General features: G+C 37.1%; 1 protein-coding gene across 3 annotated transcripts in view; it reads right to left on the reverse strand.

Moving 5' to 3' along the window:
* Positions 1 to 21,313, reverse strand: part of LOC100646769 — a 292,006-nt gene that overhangs the window by 195,944 nt on the left and 74,749 nt on the right. The gene's annotated exons all lie outside the window — the stretch shown is intronic.

The raw sequence follows: 21,313 nt of genomic DNA on the forward strand, positions 1-21,313 counted from the left end.
GCACAGCAAGTAACGTAATCCATTACGCTGATATAATAATCGGATATAATTAATTCGTCGTTGTCATTATTATGACATTAAGCATAATTATTATTAAATCAATTAATATATTACGTAAAACAACGATCTAAAAACATTGCAAATTCAGCCGTTTCTCCAGCAAGATATCTCGCGACACGATATTGTTCGTACGATGGCCACGGACGCATTATTCCGCGGCGCAATATCGTTCGTGCGACGACACGGACGAGATATCCCGCGTGTTCGTTTATTAGGGCGTGAGTTGTAATTACAGAGAAACAGACTGGCGAGATATCTCGTCCGTGATTGCAAAGCGGTTAGAAAAGAACGTAATTGGAAAACGAAGGAGCTGAGATGTGTAATGTTCAGGTTAGCGTGTTCTTTAAAAAGAAAAAAACAATGAGTGCTATCTCTGCGATATATTATAGTAAGATCTCGACATATCCGAGCTTACTCTGCTACTAATTTCACTGAGTATTTGGAGTATATAAGATGGTGAAATCTGGAGCTTCCGGGCTTCAGTCGAAAGTTTTAGCCAGCTTTAGTCGTTACTCTGATATTCAGCAAGATGTAGTTCAATTCCTCTTCGAAACAACTTTGCTAATATTGTTCGATATATACTGTCAGACACTTCTGTGCAAGATTATTCAACTCGTGTCTCGATATGTAAAATCGAGAAATATATTTGTTTCGAACAGAGCATGCTACAGTTTACGATACGGACGAAGATATTTGCTCCTTTCGAAGGTTCGAATATTTCATTTATTCCGAATATATGCATTTCACTGTCGACAGAGATATCAGAAATATAATTATATAATTGTATAAACTTTCGATGTTGCTTCTGCGACAGTTGTAGACGTATCGTCGGAAGGAATCTCACAGTATCACGAAATTATTTTATCCCTTTTCTTGATACTAAGAAACGCATATAAACGATGTTTTATTACAGATTACCGTCTTAATTATCAGAGAAAGAAATTGTTTCATCGTTAGATAATAAGATTCTTCTTAATAATAATTAATAATAATTTTCTCAATTATATCATTTTTCTAGCAATGATATCTACGTGTAATTAATATATTCATATCCATAGATATACACTAGGAAGTGACAGTAATCTACCTATCTATCTATCATTAATTAAAATTAGAATTATATTTGACATATAACGTGACTTGTGATGTAATGATACTTCTCCTTGTTTACTCATTCCTTTCTCTAATTCGTTATGTTTCATCATTCATGTAGTCCATTTCATACATCTGTCCTGAAGTTGTTGAACTAACGGGTGTTCTATATCGAAGTACCTTTGCCACTCGGTGTGGTTATCATGCGGTAGCAAGTTATGAGATTTACCATCCTGACCCGAGTGGCTTCCAGTGATCGTATGGGATTGGTTCGTCTACGCTTTCCTTGGTGTTAACCATACATTGATTCGTCCACGAAAGCTTACCTTGTGGCTCCCAATGATCGTGTACCATTGGACGTCACGTTTGCCTTTCCTTTGGCTTCCAGCGTTACGCACATACCATGTATTAATATTCTAGCTCGTCTGTAAACCTACACTATGTAACAATTCTTAATTGTAACAAAGAATAAAATTAATTAGGAATTTCAGACATTTATATTTGTATCATTTTGCCATTTTTAAATGACAGGTTTATACATTAATATTATGCGAATACAAAAGTTCGGCCGGTTCTCGTTTGTAAATGTTTAACTATTTTTTAAACTCATATAGCATACACTGCTTGTCATGCGTATTAGGACACCTACTTGATACATTTATCGCAAAACCCTAAAAAATTCTATTTTATTAAGCATTTTGTGAGAGACAAATAAATTTGATGAAACTATTTTAATAACGATAAATACAAAATACAACAGATCCTATTATTCAAAATTCTGATTTATTTTAGATTATAAGTAGAGATAAATATGTTTTCCACCGAATAGAATATATCAATGAAATAATTCTCTTAATTTTAAACAAGTATACAAAATATTGCATTAAATATCGTTTAATAGCATTTATCGTTTAATAAAATTAGAAACCCAAAAAGAAGTAATAGAAGTTATTTTTTAAGTATTATCCATCATAAGTCTAGAATATGTACATAACATATATACACATGAGAAAGAACAAGTGATATGCATTTTAAAATACTTATACCACATTGCATCGTTGTTAAATCGGAAGAGGAACCAGTCAGAGGAACTTGTTAATAAGGGGCATAGAAAAAGCACGTTAAAAAGGTAATATGAAATGGAAAAGAGGGAAACTTGTTCATTGGGCTTGGATCCGACACTATCCGTTTATTAACAAAGTTCGATTTCCTCATGGATACACCCTTTCCTTTCTCAGTTGCGATCAAAGCAACCACGGATTTGCACGAAGCTACGATGAACGCTGCAATAATACAAACTCAACGTGCACAAATGCGTTATTGAAATTTTCACGTTACAAATGTTCCGATCAGGGGTGATACTGATGAATAGGGAAGAGACCGTGAGAAGCGAATTGGACGGCCACAATGCAAAACGCGTTATAACGTACGAATTTAGTATCACAAGTACCGCTATTATTTCGTATAGAGTATAAAAGTCGAATTAAACCATGAAACATTCTAACTAGATTTGTCTATATCTTCAATGTAAAAAATTAGTCGAGTAGAGGACTATTAAAGTAAATATTGTTATTTCTATAGTTAAAAAGTAATTTTATGGATGTAAAATAAATTAATACTTTATACCACTTTATTATTATTTATTATTATTTACTTATTCGTGATCCATGTTTTCCCACCTCGAATAGTTTCTAGTTATATCTCTATTTAATCTTACATTATCTTATATACTAATCTTACTACGAAACATACCTTTCTGCCCTTATAATTTGACCGAGTTGGAATTAAAATCAGAAGTAAACTTAATACAAACCTCAACTTGAATTAAAACATATTAAACATAAACATAAGCATAATCTTCGACCCATTCTTTTTGGTACATCCTAATATATCCTATATATTACCCTATATATAGGGTATATATATATATATTACCCTATATATATATATACCCTATATATGCCACGTGTCTTTGGCACTGTTCAAAACGAATCTCGTAGTTTCCAATTAATTAATACATATTTATGTACTCAAAGCTGTTATACTTGAACAATTACACTACTTTATTGTTTAATGATTTAGTTGTTTAGATGACACTAGATGCAGCACAGTATACGTTCAATTCTTAATACCGAACACTGTGAAAAGACATTATTAGCATAAGACTACTTCGATAGCTGGTTCAATCTATCGATTTCCAAATGTTTAATTGATTGACAACGATCGCGACTCATTTTTGGTACTGCCACGATGAAATCGTGATGACTCGATTTGTTAAGCCGCGAAAGATCGCAGGGGTGTAAAGGCGGGGCGGATGGTCAACAAGGGTGGCCAGCCGCTGCAGGGGGTAGAATACCTTTGGGTAGTTACGTATGCAGAGAAACCGCAGCTACGGCCGACCACCTGCTCCAATTACGCTTGTTAAGGGTAGGTCACCCTCTACGAACATGATGTAGCCCTCACTTTCATCTCAACCGTCTCCCTACAAAAATGTACACGCGTCACCTGCACACTCCGCTGGCGAAAAACACCGACGTCATACACTTTCCACGATGGAAAACGTCAACCATGATTCAGGGAAGATTGCTTACACGAAGATAGAAAAGAAGCAGATTTTTCGTGGAAAGAAATTCGAATAAAATTACCATAGCTGGAAAATCATAGATTTAAATTAATTTTCCTTTTATCATAAAAACTAGACTATGGATATTTATACAAACTCATATTTTTTAAGAAACGAAGCTTAACAAAGATTTGCCTCGGGCATAAAAATAAATATTAGGAATAGTAATGAGATCGACTGCGATTTGGATATTTTCCCTGTTTTTTCATATTACGTGCATTCCGCGAATTTTTGCAACGTTGAATTCTTCGTGATTGCACAAACATCCGCAGTCCACTAATAAATCGTTTTATGTATTTTATTTTATGTATTTATTTTTATGTATTTCATCGTTTTATATTTTTATGTGTTTTGTGTATTTTATTACATATATAATGAATACGCGTACAGCCTCATAGTAAATTGTCTTGTGTATTCGTTGTAACAAATACGAAAGACTGTTTATTGTTAGACTCGGTTTCGCAAAATAGCGATAGAATGCAGATATCAAGATAATAGGAAGAAGCCATATCGAAATGTTGCGTTGAAAACGTTAAACAGTTTAATATCGCAACGCATAAACTTTTCTCCGTTTTATCTGCGTCGATACAAAACAACTTAGCAAAATTTCCTTCTCACATGGGCGTTTTAATTTCGCATAATTCCTCCAACTGCATTTCATAAAATTCGGTTTGAAATTCGATCGTGATCAGTGATCTTTCGTAATTACCACGTATAAGGACATCCACGCATCGTTTAATAATTCATTCGTCTTAATCTGCTTGCATCGCCGTTTTATTTTATTAGACTGTAACTCGACCATGTTCCATGTATCGAATTCATTCGGATAGGATTTAGGAGGGCACGAATTTATGGGGATAAGAGGAAACGATTTATTGCGGATAGTTGGAACACATTTTTCAAGTTTCGCATCGCAGAAACGAATAGGACGTACATAGTTTCAAAATGTATAAAACAACCTGTTCCGAAACGAAGTAAAAGAGAAATCTAGTAAAATGCATCGAAATATAATAAAAATATATATTAGTGCGTATGATGATGCGCGAAGATGACGTACATTTCTTAACAATTCTTTAATCACGTTCATTATCTATAAAATTTTCATCGATGAAAAATTTTGAAACTAACAAAACATACAACTGTTAGTTATACTTCTCGATAAAATCATGAAAAATTGTTGTGCTTAATTTTGTAGCACGTAGTAAATTAATTTGCTAGTTCATGTTAATTAATACCTACGTGTAGATAAATATAAAAATGGATAAAGATTCATTAAAAAAGATACGTAATTATACAAATCAATATCACAGTTACGATATGTAAAACTAATTTATACCTATCGATCAACATTGGCAACGAGTATTTTTAATCGATTTTTCCACAAAGAATAAAGAAACTAACGTTTCTATAAGTTTCTTACGTAGAAGTTTAAATAAAAACGCTTTCGTCTTGTAATTAAAAATGAGCGAAATAAGCAATCACTCTAACTGTATTCTATCTGTAAATCATCGTTTCAATTGCACTAACGTTCCCAATACAAATGAGATTCAAGCATAAATCATAAAAAGCATTGCGAAAATCTTCCCTATTTTCTCGTGCATATTAATTTGTATCATTCGTATTTGTATTAAACGATATAAGCTACCGCTTAGTTCTAACATACACTGTACGATATTAATTGAAATTTGGCTTAATCGCACTGTATTGTTCCGTATAATTACATCTGTACTGTACATGATATACATACGTTCAAACGTATAGATATTTGTTATTTAAATTTCCATCTTGCCTCGTTGCATCTTACACCTCGTTTCTTCTACATTCCTGTTACGTATTTTGTTGATCGCCAATGACCAGAAAAAGCGGTTCATGCGATCTTAAATAAAAAAAGCTCGAGTCAAAGTACGAATCAAACGCACAACATCGAACATTAACGTAAGTTTTTCCATGAAAAACCTTTCCGTTTCGACTCTCGAATTTCTCGCTACGCGTTGCACACTATACCAAAACACAAAACTGTATCTTCGATTTCGGAATTCCTACTAATATTAGCGCTAAGAATTTCGTCCCTCAAAATTAATCTACCCACCCCGAAGTCGAAGATAAACGGGTCGAAACTGTTGAAAGGCAAAAACGATCGATTCGGAATCTTCCCTCGCTCAGACGGTAACGTACCATCGGCGAACGATCGATCGGCGAAATAATTTTACAAGAAAGATACAATAAGAAGGACGTGGCCCACAGGGAAAGGGAAAACGTGTCGTGGTTTCGTGTTCGGAATCGCTCGACAACGTCGACTCTTCGATAATAGCTTCCTGAAAGTGTGTAACCACTTTGGTACGGGCATCAAGTGGTCGCAGCTTCTCTTGCTCGTAAAAGTTTCGAAAAGTTGCCGCGCGGCAACTCGAGTCGATTGACGTTCTTCGATCGCAAACTTCTTCCTGCGATCGTACAAAAGGACGGGCTGCCGACTTCCTTCTTCGACGACACTTGCTCTCAGTTCCTTCCACTTGGGCTCCGCAGTTAAGGCCGCGTTATACTTCGTCCTGGAACGGCAACCGCAAGTAGTAGAACATAAGAAAAAGGACCCGATCGATGGCTCGTCATTTCGTTGACTGATCGATAACGAGGGTTCTTAGAACGTGTGGTGAGACAAGAAACGACGAGGAACGCGTATGGAGCTGTTCGTGTTTATTCGGACACTGATTGCGGTAGAACGTTGGTTATTCGAATTATTAGACCGATAGAGAAAGATCATTTGGTTTATCCGTCACGAAGTATTCCATTATATCTGTCATTGGAGGGATCACGTGGGAAAATACGATGAGTCTATGTTTATTCGTTTTTTGATTTTTAATATATCGTTTGGTAAGTAAAACAGTGGATTTCAAGGTGAGTTAGTTGAGAATGGTAACGAACCACGTACTATTATCATAGCAAAAGTTTTGTATAAAGCTGGAAATTCGAGAGAGAATTTAGATTGCACGCCGGTTTTCTACGACCGTTATTCGCTGTGATTGTAAAAAACAGAATAAACGATAGTGTACAATTTTGTAAACGCAAATATATACAGAAACATAGCGCGGATAATAACTGAATACCGCGTACAAACTTTTGATATTTCATACAATTTCTCACGACGCAATAAAAATGTTTAATTGAAAAATTGGAGTGCAAGCCAAATACATCGCGTACAACTGTGTACGCGTGGAAGTAATTAAAATTGTTTAAATAATTCGCTGAATAATAATTGTTGAAATTCGATAGAATGTAGCAAAGGTCGGAATTATTGCGAAACGCAGGAGCTTTGAACAATGCCAACTTAAACATTGTATTTAATAAACTTCTTCGTATTTTGTAAAGTGGAGATACGTCTGTATAAATTGTAGCAGCAGATTTGTATACGGCTTCGTGTTATTTTTGTTCTTTCGCCTCTTGATCAACTTCACTGAGCGTTATAAAAATGACCATTAGTACACGTCCACTGCAATATTTTTCTGCAATTTGCACGTAATATTAAAAGAAATTTCCAAAGCCGGTACAGTTCTTTCGCGTATAACAGAAAACAAACATGTATATTGCAAACGTGTATCGTAAGCTTACAATTGCTATAAAATGGAAAACGTGACTTTCGTTCACGCCACGAGAGCGAGAAAGAAAGCAGAATCGTTTGCCTTCCTACGTCTACCATTTCCATCTCTCTCCCTCCAACTTTATGCTTATTTTCATCGTGTTTGCCCGATAATTTTCCCGTGTTTGCACGATTTAATTAAAAATCCTCTGGCCAGTGCGATCACGAGCGTTTCGTAACTTTATCTCCCTTTATACATCGTTCGAACAAAGCTACGAACTGTTCGATCGTCTAACCTACTTGTAGTTCTGTCATTGATTCCAAACGAATTCGAGTTTCCCATTTAAAACCTACCATTCGCCATCCGGAAACATTGTCACGGAATAATTTCAAATTGTTGTAATACGAACGATTATTTAGGTAATATATAGAAAATTATTTGAAAGTAATATTATCCGAAGTATCTAGCTTACTTATTGTTGCATGGAAATCTTCTCACGACAAAGTTACGCTACTTTACGGTGCACGTGCAACGGCGAAAGAATTTCTTCTCAAGGAAATTATTTTACGCAATTCCATAACTATCGATGTTTTTTTTTACATGGAATTCTATATATTTTTATACACCAATGGATGTGACTTTTAATTCTGCTCGCGAAATCCCGAACGTAATCCGAAGTACTCGTGTCGGAAAATACTTGGTTTAACAAATACTTCAGTTTAGTTTTCATCAAATTCAACGTACAAAAGATAAGAAAAACATAGACACGGGAGTACTATACTTCGCGTCTTTCATACGCCAAATTTTGCGAAATTCAGGTTAAAATATCTTTCTTTTATTTAAGCTTACCCAGAGCTTCAGGTGAGGTTTATACAGCTGTACAAACCTCACACACACACACACATACATTCTCTCTCTCTCTCTCTCTCTCTGAGCACATTTTGGATTACATTAGCATATTATATTGGATTACATAATAATTATTGTATCTACTTAAACATGGAGATTGTATTTCTGTAAAAAATCACACACAAGCCGCTGAATATACAGCGCAGCTGTGAAAGCCTCTAAGGTCGAAGGGCTGATTATCGCTTACATTTTAATAACCTACTTATTAAATTTCCTCTTTCGGTGTTATACATAGGTTATTACCAAATAACGTGATTAAGATCTTACGCGTTATATCCACAGCCACAATTTGTGTGCTCTATTATAAAGCTAAAATACCTAACGTATAATCAGAATAATTCTCTGTTCCAATAGCTGAGAATGGACAAACGCGAAGAATTAATTTACAATTTCTATTAAGAGAAATAAATAGGAGTATTTGACAAAAGATCCGCTAATCGTATTAACTCTGTCTAAGAGTTGATCAGTCCTCTTTAACGTACGGTAAATGCACTTCGTGTTCTTTAAAGATTCTTCGTAAATCCCGATTAACGAGAACTCGATCTTCCACGTCGTCCAATCTCCCATCCACTGCGAAAAATAAAGCAGTCACGCTTGAAGAGCATAATTCGTCGAGCTTCTATTGACTCTTAATAGTTCGATCGGGCGGTTTTTCTCTGGATAGCCTGAGGGAACGTGATCGATGGTTTGTCCTAGCCGATGGGAGAACGTTTCACGAATTCTGGATTCATTGTTCGGAACAGGCAGAGATATTGCTTGAATATTGCTTGACGATTTTCCGGGGGCCAACGGGCGTCGTCGTACCTGACGCTGGTGGATTGAAATTTAGAGAATGCCTTCGCAGCAAACTGAAACGGTTTCGAACAGCGTTACGAGTGCCAGTGCCGGTATTTTTGAAACACGAATTGTTATTTCGATGGATTTTGCACGCGTGTTTCGCAAACGACTTGTTGCGGTTCGATTTTATGTGTGACGGTGAAAATATTTTAGATATGTATGGCTAGAAAGGTGAAATAAAAGCGGAAAAGCTATGTCATAGTCTTCTCTATGCTTACGTTTGTGAAAGTATAAAGGAAATATTATATATTGTGGGTATATACGTATTTAGGTTTTCGCATAAATTTAGCGAAATAAAGAAACGAGACTACACCGACGAAATGAAAACAACGATATAGAATTTGTATACAAACATGGACATATTTCATTGAATTTTATGTAAATTTCTATGTCCTAAAAACAAGTATTCAAATATTTGAAAAATTAGGAAATGATGGTAGAACGTGAAGAAACTATTGAATTTCGAAGTAGAACACTTGCAAAATGTTAAAGAAATAATTCTATAATTTTCATTAACTCGTATTTATGTTATCGCGATGGTATCTGTGAATGAGATAACACGCTTATTCTGAACTGGTTCATTTACTTTGCAAGATTATCGTTAGATTCAAAAAACATATCTTTAGAAACTGGAGTGCTCTCGATCAATATTGATAAAAGACTCCACTGAACCATAAGAAAATGATGTTTACTTTCAACATATCGTCTTTTCCCTCAACTTACGTCCATTTGATTTCAGTATGGAATATTCCCTGTTAGCTTCAGAAAATAATGGCCGTTTACAAAGATAACGAAAAACATCGTCGACTTTATCTTCTTAGAAGATCTGCTCTAGGGAAAATAATTATAGAAAGCTATTAAATCATTTTAGTACGCTGCTTATCGATTTCAAACATCGATTAAATTATTAAAACACCTTTCTTTTATTCCAATTTTTACGAGCGCTGAACGTTTCATAACGAACAGAGAATTCAGCCTAACAAACAGTGCAATTTCTACTATGATTTCCCGCGTTTATGACGTGATGTAGGTGGTCCCATTTCTCGACGTACGTACTCCAAACTGTCAAGCCAAATGAACTGACTCTTATCAAAAGGGACAGACATCTGTCGGATCGATGCGCGTATGTCGCAATAGAAAAACTGAAAGGTTATGTCATCGCCTTGACGTCTTTGACATGCAATTTTCTGTTCGTACCAAACGCACCTTCGATATCCCCACGTCTTCGACGAACTGCAAATTTACGGCGCAAAGTTACGTGATATTCACGAAAACATCTACAATATCGACCGATATTACAAGTACGCCAGAACGTGCAAAATTAAAGGACCATTAAATTCTCGACGAAAAATTGTCGACGAACGAACTGTTGTAACTTCGCGCAAAAATATCGCACGGCAATCTGGCTGGACTCATTTTAAAGCTTGAAGCTTACCGTTTCGTGGCTATGTGTTCATATCTTTTCGGATTATGTTTTTACGTTATATACCGGGTAGGAAAGCGAAGGTACTTTTTCTTTGAAAATTTTACATTTCCAATTGCACAGAGTTTGACAAATTTTCTGCGGGATTCCTTTTAAGATACCTTCGTAGAGCAGCGTCTTTCTCTCTAAAACGGCCTCGAGAAACTCGAGATACGATTCCTTTTCGCCAATTTATCGCGCTTTTAATGAAAAGTGAACCCAAGGTACACCAGGAGCGGGTTGCATAGTCGGACTTGTGCCTCGTGCGTGTTGCAACGCGTATGTTTAGTGCATGTATTGTGTGTAAAAATCTGCCAGAATTGGGCAAAGATATTTCATTGCATTACACGCACACGTACACACACACACATACAACACACGAGATGCAAATCCGACAGTTCGCTTTTCAATTAAAATATGATATAATGACAGAAAAGGATCATAGTTAGATCAAACTTTTTCGTTTGCGAAGGAAAGGGCAAATTTAGCTTTACAAAGGCACTTCGAAACGAACCCCGAAGGAAACTTTACATTCCACGCAATCATTGGAAGATGTAAAATTTCCGAAAAGAATATACTTTCGCCTTGCCACTCGTTACATCACGTACAAACATAACGCGAAAAGAAGAAAACACAGGATCGCGAAGAAGTAAGCTGGAAGCTTTAAAACGAGCCCAGCCAGATTGTCGTGGGATTTTTTGTTCACAAAGTTACAACAGTTTGAACGTGGAGAATTTTTCGTCGAGAATTTAATGATCCTTTAATTTTTCACGCCGGTGTATTAAACGAGTACTTTGAATATTTCACTCTGAATATTTCATATAATATTTTTACATATACGTATTCTGCATATTTTTGTAGCTTCAAACTCGCATCGTAAAATTCGCGCAACGATTAACGTTGAAATTCGTTTGCTTGCTACATCCCGAAAATATGTTGTCGTTAAAGGTGGTGTAGCTCCGTGGAGCCGAGGCAGAAGCTAATTTGTTGTACCCAGGGCAAAATGCACCCTAGCCGGCTGTAAACCACTTGGCTGGTTATGATTCAATCAAGTGTAAACCTAGCAGCAGCTGGATTAGACCGCGTGGCGCATGTAAATTGCACGATACGCAGTGACTTTCTCAGGGTACGTGTATCCGTAATCCAACAGCCTCCTCCGCCGTTCATCTTCTCGCAGCACGTCCCCTAAATTGATGTCAGTAATTCACGCGTAATACACCTTACATGGTCAGAGTGCGGCAACGAAAACGCTTACCGCGAACAGCCGCGTAATTTCCAGAGCTCTGACCAAGATACACTTTCTACCAAATTAATTGATAAATTACATCAATTCTCGTATAAACAATTTAGACAGTCTTTGTGGGTCTCCCCTTTTCTTCTTCTTGCAACTGTTTCGTTGTATAGAGATGATAGAGCGGATGACTATTACGGGAGATCGAATTATTATTTTATTGTTAAGTAAAAAGAAACGTTCGCTGCACGTGGCTATCAGCTCGGCATCGTCTGCTCATCTTAAAACTAAACAGAGAACAATCGGCAGTTGGTTCTCGTCATCGACAGCTCTGTTTCCTTAAACCATTTACAATGTAATACTTGTGCTAACTTACGCTAATGCTACAATTATATCGCCTTTTTTTTTCTTCATCGTTCGAAACTTGTTGCCAGACGTATTTCAGTTGTTCAAATATCTGCGATATTGCCAGATGCAAGAAGCACGTAACTAGGATTTTGCATAGACAAAGAGTACATCGATTTTCTCGATGGTATCATAAACTTGTACACTGAGATCTTTTACAAAATTGTACATATACGAGCAATACTTGGCTGAACGATTTATATAATTCCTATACTTGTGATAAATACATGTTGAATTCTGTGAAGTTGGAAACTGTACCGATACGATCACGATAGTTGAGTGTCGTTACACTGCTAAGGAAATTTCTAAACGTTTCCTCCAATGATAATAACGATTCATCAAACTTAACGACGACTGTACGAATACTTTCGTGAGCAACCGTGCGTCGCAAAGATACGATCCACTTCGCGGTACGAGGCGAATCGGTTCGAGAAATCCGCCGCTGTTACGCGTTAACAATTTGACTGCCACGTGGGTCATTGGTGACCGGAGCGCTTGAATTTTTTACGATTGTAAAAATTGAATGAAAATAGACAGTTAGGGCATTTTGAATATAACCGATAAATAGAAGATACTTTGAAATAAAAAGTGCCCCATCGAACAATTAAACATTTTTATTAGAACATCAATAAAAAAAAATGAGAACGAATCTTGCATATCTTTGAGCGCAATATTATGTAATCTACGAATATTATGTAATATAAAAAAGAGGGGGGGTATACGCTCGGTCTATTACATATTTAAGTTCGAGTTTCTCGGGATAGTATGAGTTGTAAATTTAAGGTATAAACTAAGAATCGTAAGAGTGCTAGGGAAGAGAGACAGAGAGAGAGAGAGAGAGAGAGAGAGTGTAAGTAAGAGTGTATGCCTTTGTTTTCTTTTTTTATTTATTTCTTAATATTCACAATTTGTCCAGTTTGGACATTAAGTCGAATTTTTTAGCAGTTATATTAACGTGTAGGTGGCTACCCCCAGCGGGGTACCATCCTCGCGTTTGCTAGGTTATATCCTTTGTGAGTATGCCTTTGTGACGTCAAAGCAAGGATGCGAGGGTTGAGGGTCAGCATTTTTTTCACCTGAGAAGACAGAAGTTGGGAGCCAAGTGTTGGAATAAGACGTACGAAGATATTGTAATCAGATTTTGTATTGGGTATTGCTTGTTAAAATAAAACTAAACTTAACTTCGAATAAAACATCCTTTCTTATCCTTGCTCTAGACCATTTAGATACTACAATTATTATAAACACACCTTAGAAAGTGATCGTAAATGCTGCTTTAATCATATAATTAAGAATAATTATATGATTAAATAAATAAATAATTAAGAAGTCAGAAGTGTGAACATACAGTACTATTATAGTATTGTGGGCGAGGGGGCCTGGGGGTGCGGATTGTAAACAAGCGGTTGCTGAGCATGTGCATGCTCTAAGACAAGAGATGTGAGGCTAAGACAAAAGACAAGGGGTTGGAGGCGGACGATAAACGAATTAACAGCAGTATGAGTTGAGAAGTCAGAGAGTGCGGATTACGTTGTCGAGATAGTGTTGTTAGCGTCGTTAAGGGAGTGTTGAATTTGCGTTGACGAGAGTTGTTAATTAATTATCTAGTTGTCTTAATTATAATACGTTGTTACGATTAGTTCATGTTAAATAACCATTGTTTCGGTTTAATTAACATCTGTTTAATCAATTCATTATTAATAAACTAATCGTAATAGTTTACCATACTACAGAATGAGCAAATACCGTTTACTGATATCTTCTACACCTTTCAACAATATATTCTGCACGTTTTGCTTACGACGAAATAACGAATGGTTTGTTGAAATAAACGAAGTCTTGTTATAATATGTCGCTATCATCTGTTACCAAGACGCCAGGGTAGTCACTAGTGATCACCAATAAGATAAACGGTCCATTGGGGAAGAATGTCGTCTTACATCATCAATTTATTATTTTGCCATTATATGCTTTTACGACATAGCCATACAATATTTTGTGTGTCGGAATTACATTGAGCTTTGAATGATAAAAATACTCCGTCCTCAGCGAAACATGTGATTTCGGCGTGGCAATCAAAGTGTTAACAATACGCCAATCATCGTTCATCGAGCAGAGCGTCCATATGTTCCCTCGCTGCTAATCGAATCTCGGATCTTCCCTACGGCCATCGAATTAAAGACGCGAAGCCACTGTACGTTGCAACCCTTACGAGCGTCTTCCCTCGAAACCGCAGACAACCCTCTAACTCGTTTCTCCCTGCTTTTCGTCCACACTTTGGTACGTAGAAGGAAGAAGGCGCGTAACGAAATCTCGAAACGCAGGCCGAACATCCGTCCGGATATCCGTTGGCGAAGGCAACGACGTGGCGCCCAGGGGCGTACGAAACGCAATCGAATCGTGCGCGATTGAAGAAACGAGTACGATAGTTGAGAGAGTTGGATGAATTTCATCCAAACGCGTTTCTTTGGGCACAAAGCAGCCCCGATCTTCGTTGGTTCATCTGAAGGTTTGCACTCGCCGGCGAACGTGTTCGTGGATTGCGTGTGCGGAGAGTGCAAGACATTCGCAAAGCTTTGGTAACGTTGCAAGATTTGTCGGTATCTGCGATCTTTCTTAAACTTCGATATATCGAGAAGGATCATTGGAGAAGATAAGGGAGATGGTTAAAATAAGAAGAATAATAATTGTTCGCAATACTTCTTTTGACGATATTTTATATATCGATACCGGCGCTTGCTTGCACACTAAACGCTTTTAAACAGAAACGAAAAAGTTCAACGTGAGTTTTACGTTAGCTTTAGGTTTAGCTTTAGTATTAGGTCGTCCGAAAAGTTTCTTTCGTTTTATAATGAAATAATAGACACACAATGTTGTTTGTTTTATATTAGTTTATTATTAATTATGCACTAAAGTAATAATAGAAATAGAACGAAATGGATCATACCTAATTCGATAAAATAATATAAAACAGAAATTATTGTTCATCTGTTATCATCTTATAAAACGAAAGAAACTTTTCGGACAACCTAATATAAGATTTAAAGTACTTGAAATTCTGTGCTTCCCATATCTTTCTTAAATGATATTTCACCTTATTAAATTAGCCATTTTCAATATATCGAAGTTTCGAAAAGATCGGAAATACCGATGAAATTGTAAAGCATCAACAAATCTGTTACGAACACTCAACGATCTTCTCTCGGACACAGTTTGCAAGAAATTCGTAAATAATTCTTGAAGTCTTTTTAGACTTTAATACTTGATACCTAGAATACCTTTGATAGCTGATTGTTAGATAATATGGTTTACAGATTTAACTGTACGGTAACTGGCGATCGAACGAAAAGATCTTTATGCATGTTTCATTAAGAAAGTTTCGAAATTATTCTAATTTTCAAATGCCGAATCTGCATCGCAGTACGTCGACTAAAAGTTATCGCTTTTCAGCATATTTTTGCATAAAATCGTTCCAGCGTAATGTCGCTGCTTTATTATACGATAACTGGTTGGTTCAAAACGGGATTCGCCTGGCTGATGTGAAAATGCCAAGTGCTTTTCTCGTCTCGCGTCATCGCCCTTCCGTTTCCACGTCTCCTTTTCCCTCTCGAAACGAAAAGTGTCTGGCAGTCGGAAACGCGATGGCAAAATCGCTGAGTAGTTCTCGGATAGTAATAAAATAATATGCCTGAATAATAAAATAATAACAAGTCGGTCAACAACGCGTTTATCTGATTCTTTTCTGTTGTTTCTGTTCCACTCGCGAAAAAGATATACAGATTGCGAGGCGATCTCGTATTAAAAAACAAGAAGGAAGATATGTTTAGAATAAAACTTCTTCCACCCGTGGCCTAGTTTTCGGGAAAAACGAGTTTAAAAGTTTATCGAGCATATATACTCGAACTTTGCCAATTCCGGGCTAAATAATCGGTAGAATATTATTCTACGTGTGAAAGTAAATAAAACACGTAGGCTAAGTGTTTTTCATAATCCGCTTTGTTTCCGAGCAAAGTAAATTCGAAAATCTATCGTACGCGTGTACTAGACCGATCGTTAATTGTACAGAAACACCACATTTTTGAAAATGAAGCGTCGGACGGAAAAACTGTATTCCACATTTTTCATTTATTTTCGCACAAATACTAACCTTCTTGCGATCGTTTGCTCATGCATAATCGGTAACTAGCCAAATTCGCGTACGTCAAAGATATTTCCAAAGTCGGTTTTCTTGGAAACAAATCTGGGACGAGAAAATTGCATTCTATATTTTCCTTCTATCTTATCGTACCGAATCACCTCGTGTTCGATCGTACGATTTTATTCCATCGGTATAATTACGCCCGCATATTTAATTATAATATTAAACATACTACTACAGATTAATTTCCACCAAAACTAAACTCGTTCATCGTTCGCCACCGAAGCCCTGAGAATTCTCACCGATAAAAAGAAACGTACTTTTACAGTCAGCCCGTGACTGTATGTAGTCTGTCCGAAGTAGAAAAGAAACTACGTAGACAGACTCGGCGTTGCGAATCTCATCATAAAACCTGTCGCATGAATTTGTCCCTATCCGAAGCCATCTCTCATCCGGCAGAAACCTAAAGCCTGTCGCGTATATCCCTGTCGAACGCTTATCTTCGCGCGTCGCGTTACACTTTCGAATCGCATCCCATCGATCCGCCGAAATATTCTCATCGACGCGACGTTTTTCCAGCCACGTAGAAACATCGGGTCTCGCGTGCACGTAACTCGCTCGTATCTATTCGAGGAGTCGTTAACGCCGGATTTCCAGTCTCGTATCTAAAGGATCCGATAATAAAGTCGTGGAACGCGTGCTTTAACGGCGTTTATCCCGTGCCGGATCGTTAGTTACGAGTGTTCGACGCTCGAATTCGCAATGGACGCGACTCCCAGCAGTGGAACGTGCCCGTACGCTCCACCGATACTGCCCTCTTCCGGAACGATGCAACCCTGTTCTCCACGGCGTCGAACAGAGCCGCTGCATCGTTACAGATTGCGATCGACTGCAACGAGAGCGACACTTTAATCCCGGCGATTTTATCTGGCTGGCTATTCATCCGCCTGGATCCCCCCTGGGCTGGCCCGATTCCGCGAAGGATCTCTTGCCGGAATGAAACGGCATCGCTATCCTGAAATCAGTTTCTTCTTTTTTTCTCTTCGCTCTTTTTTTTATTCCCCTTGCTTTTCCTTTCTTTCTCGAAGTTATTACGCGTCCGCGATCTGATAACGGTACTTCATACGTTCGCGTCGTGTACTCGTAGCATCGTTCGATTTCAATGCAGCGATTTTTAGGTAGGAAAAGCGTCTGGCGCGTACGATGTTCGTGATTCGAAGATCTGACTTTGCGATTTGCCTCTGTGTACGTATACACTGGTCGATGATCAATTTCGCGATATCTAATCGTTAGAGATTCGAGGAGCAGGATGCTGAACCGGGTAAATTTCGTCCTCGATCGTCTGATTTCTGAAGAGTTGAAATGCAATCGAATTTATAGAACTGTTATCGTCAATTCGCTTCTCAGTGATATGTTCATTGGAACATGGCAGAAGTTTCGTTTATAAGAAACCGGTTGGGAGTGAAAGTATTTCGTGTAATCGATTAGCTCGGATAACAGAGGCTCGCTTGCTACCGCCACCAGTTGTTGTCGCGTGTTTCGATATCTGAGACTGAACAATAATTTCGACGCGCACGGCGTTAAATTATATGTCAGCTCGGACAAAACGCGTGGACACGCGCCACTTCTGAATACGCGCTCGTATAATTGAAAGCACGGTTGAGCGTAGTTCGGACAATAGAGGGTCAGTTACGAGTTCGTACAGCTAACGACAAACAAAAGCTGGATCGCATAAAACGTGGTTCGGATAAACCGACTCACGCTGTACTCTGATAAATTCTGCTTGATTTAAATAGGCTTTCATATTGCCAGATGGACACACGCTATTAGCTAATTTCGCTTCTGCGAACGTTTAATAATCCAATCGATAATCGACAAATTTCTATTTGGATCTGAGCGAAAGAAAATATACTTTGATTAAATTTGCTCGATTATTAAGAGTAGAAAATTAGAAACTTGGGTCGAGTAGGGACAATGTATGGAGATCCTGTAAACCACATTTTACGAAATAGAATAGATTTTTCCATTCGACCTTTATACTTAGACGCGAATGGAGAGACAGGGATTCATTCATAGGAATTCGAAGAAATCGACTGTTGGAGTAAGAAAAATAGAAGAAGTTGAAGATGAAGTAATCCTTCCGGTTGATTTCCAATGTTCCGGGAGAAGAGAATAGAATATCGTGACAAAGGGATAAAATACGGAGAAGCTCGAAAGCCAAGGCAGATTTATCGTTTATCTGGATTTCAGTCAGCGCATAAAGTGAAATGAACGATGCAACAGCGAACTTCAAAGTGATGGCCCTCCGTTCCATTTGTTGCATTCTTCTGCCTGTCTTTGTGCCTCGCCTTAAATTTGACATCTCGTTTCCACGGTTCCGTTGTTTCTCCGAAACAACACGCAGAAATGTACATATTTTTGTTGAACTCTAGAGCGAATATCTGATACGTCGTAGTTTTCACAGATCATTTAGAATAATCAATCGGGTATTACCTCTGAATATATTTCAGAGATTATTTAGAATTTACAGAATGAGGAATATTTTTCAGGATATTGATACCGAAAAGCAACATAACGCGTAATGTAAAAGCTCTTCAAGTTCGCTGTACTTTACAAAGTGAGTACAAAGATAACTTTAACTGTAAAACGATGCTATCTTTTAGTAAATGACTCTTTTCCGTGGTCAATCAGTTCATTGAAGATCGGCAGATCAACTTCGATTTTCATGATTTTTACGACTCGACGTGGTCCCATGGAGACTTACGAAATAATATTTTTACTAAGATAGAATGAATAAATTAAGGCTGGAATGATCGCAATTGGAAGGAAAATTTCGCAAAATTCCGCCCATTTTACCTCAAACTAGCATCTTCAAAAATAAATCAGAACGTAACAAAAAATGTAAAATACTGTTCGTAGAAGGGATATTTTGTAAAAAAGATCGAGTTACGTCGATACACGTAAACAACTAACAGCCGGCAAACGAAGAAGAAAACTTTATACGAATTTCCACCGATATTAATTTCTTCATGGCCTTCGAAAATGCAATCAGGGGAAATTACGAGGCTTGTTGAAAGCATGGTTTCCAGCTGAGAGCACCGAAGCACTTTGCAGGCCATGGATAACTCTTTCTACCAGCAGATCTTGTAGCAGACGGCAATACGATTTCAGACATCGCCGCGAGCTCGTAATTGAGAGAATAAGCAGACGCGGTCCTCTGATAATTGAAAATTTAATGTCGGCCCGAGTGGAAAACAAAATCGAGGCGCGACGAACTTTTGGAACGAGTTCAACGATCTTCTCTTATTGCTCCTATTCTCATCACGCTGGCCCGAGAAGATATTCCGTGCAAGAACACTCGAAACTTTTTCCACCCTCCACGTGCTCTAAAATGTCACCGGTTACCTTCCCGGTATACCTACATTCTCTTATTTTATTTCCACCAAAGACAAGGAAATTACGTCGCCAACGTCCAAAGAAATTTTCCTCCACTCTCGACGTTCTTTTTCCCCGATCGATAGATCGCTAATTTATGAAACAACGACGTGCAGGAAAAAATAGAGCGGATTAAAATAAAAGCAAGAAACATCGGCTATGGAATTCAAGAAGAAACTGAAAATCGAATGCAACGAATAATCTTCTGTTACACAAAATCATTATCGAACCTAACTGAACCTACGGAATCGAACTCTGGGTACAGCAGAGCAGGAGCAACGTTTTAAGAAATAGAAACTTTGCAATCAATAATTCTCCGTACGGTAATTAATACTCCGTGATATATTAAGAACGAGGATCTAAAAGATCTCCAAGATCATTACATTACATTACATTAGAAGATTATTCAAATCTATTAATAAACAACTTATATTCTACATATATCCCGAGGAAATTCAATGTAAAGAAAGTCCCAATGGTCCGATCAACTGGGGCACTCGATGATCTACGAACGAATATATCCAACTATTTTTTCTATGTTATGATAAATAATAATATTAATGGTAAAGTAAATGCACGAATCAATGGTTATTTATACGCATAGTACTACAGGAATTACAATACGACACAATTTTCGAGAGACAAATGTAACTCTAAGACATGGAACACCAGGAATATACCTATCTGTTATACCTAGCTATTATTCCAATTCGTTATACCAGTTTCTCGAACGTTCTCATGAACAAATTGTAAATTGTCTCGAGAAAGATAAAAAGACAAAAAAGGAATGAAGCAATAAGAAGCGTTTGCTATGTGTTCTGTTCGTCTCGGATAATAAGCAGTTTCACCTTTGCCGAAGACCTTTGGACATTTTCCAAACGATCATATCGTTCTTTTGTCGCGAGTAGAATGTGAATTTTTATGCATTCATGGGAAATCTAAAATTGAAGAATGCATGCGATATATAAAAGTATCTACATAAAATATTCAAAGTAGAGCTGTAATGTAAAATAATATTTAGTAAGCAAGTCTCTGCTTAGGTTCTACTTCTTTACTTCTATTCGTAAGAATATGAATTTGTATAAATATCCGTAGTAGTGGTTGCAAGATGTAACAGCTTGTAGAAAAATATAAGAAACTTCTACAATCGAAAAAGCTCACGCGTAAGTTTATACTCTAAAAATTCAACTTAGCTTGGTTTCTAATTATCACTCGAAATAAAATTTGAAAATTGTAGTACTAGGTTGTCCGAAAAGTTTCTTTCCTTTTCCAGACACGTGTTTTGCAACGATACATCTTTATACAAACATGAAACCTAATCTGTCGAACGTTGTGATCTTTATTTCTATAGAATAAAAATGGATCCGATAAAATAATATAAAACGAAAAATATTGTGCATCCATTATTTCCTTATAAAACGAAAGAAACTTTTCGGACGACCTAATACATTACGTAAGAAATAGAGATACTTTCCATAATTCTCACTTAATTGGATTTGTTAATTGAACATAAATGTCAAACATAAATATTTCCCTCTTAATCACAATT

The sequence above is a fragment of the Bombus terrestris genome, chromosome 1, assembly GCF_910591885.1.
Source record: "Bombus terrestris chromosome 1, iyBomTerr1.2, whole genome shotgun sequence".
NCBI classification, from domain to species: domain Eukaryota; kingdom Metazoa; phylum Arthropoda; class Insecta; order Hymenoptera; family Apidae; genus Bombus; species Bombus terrestris.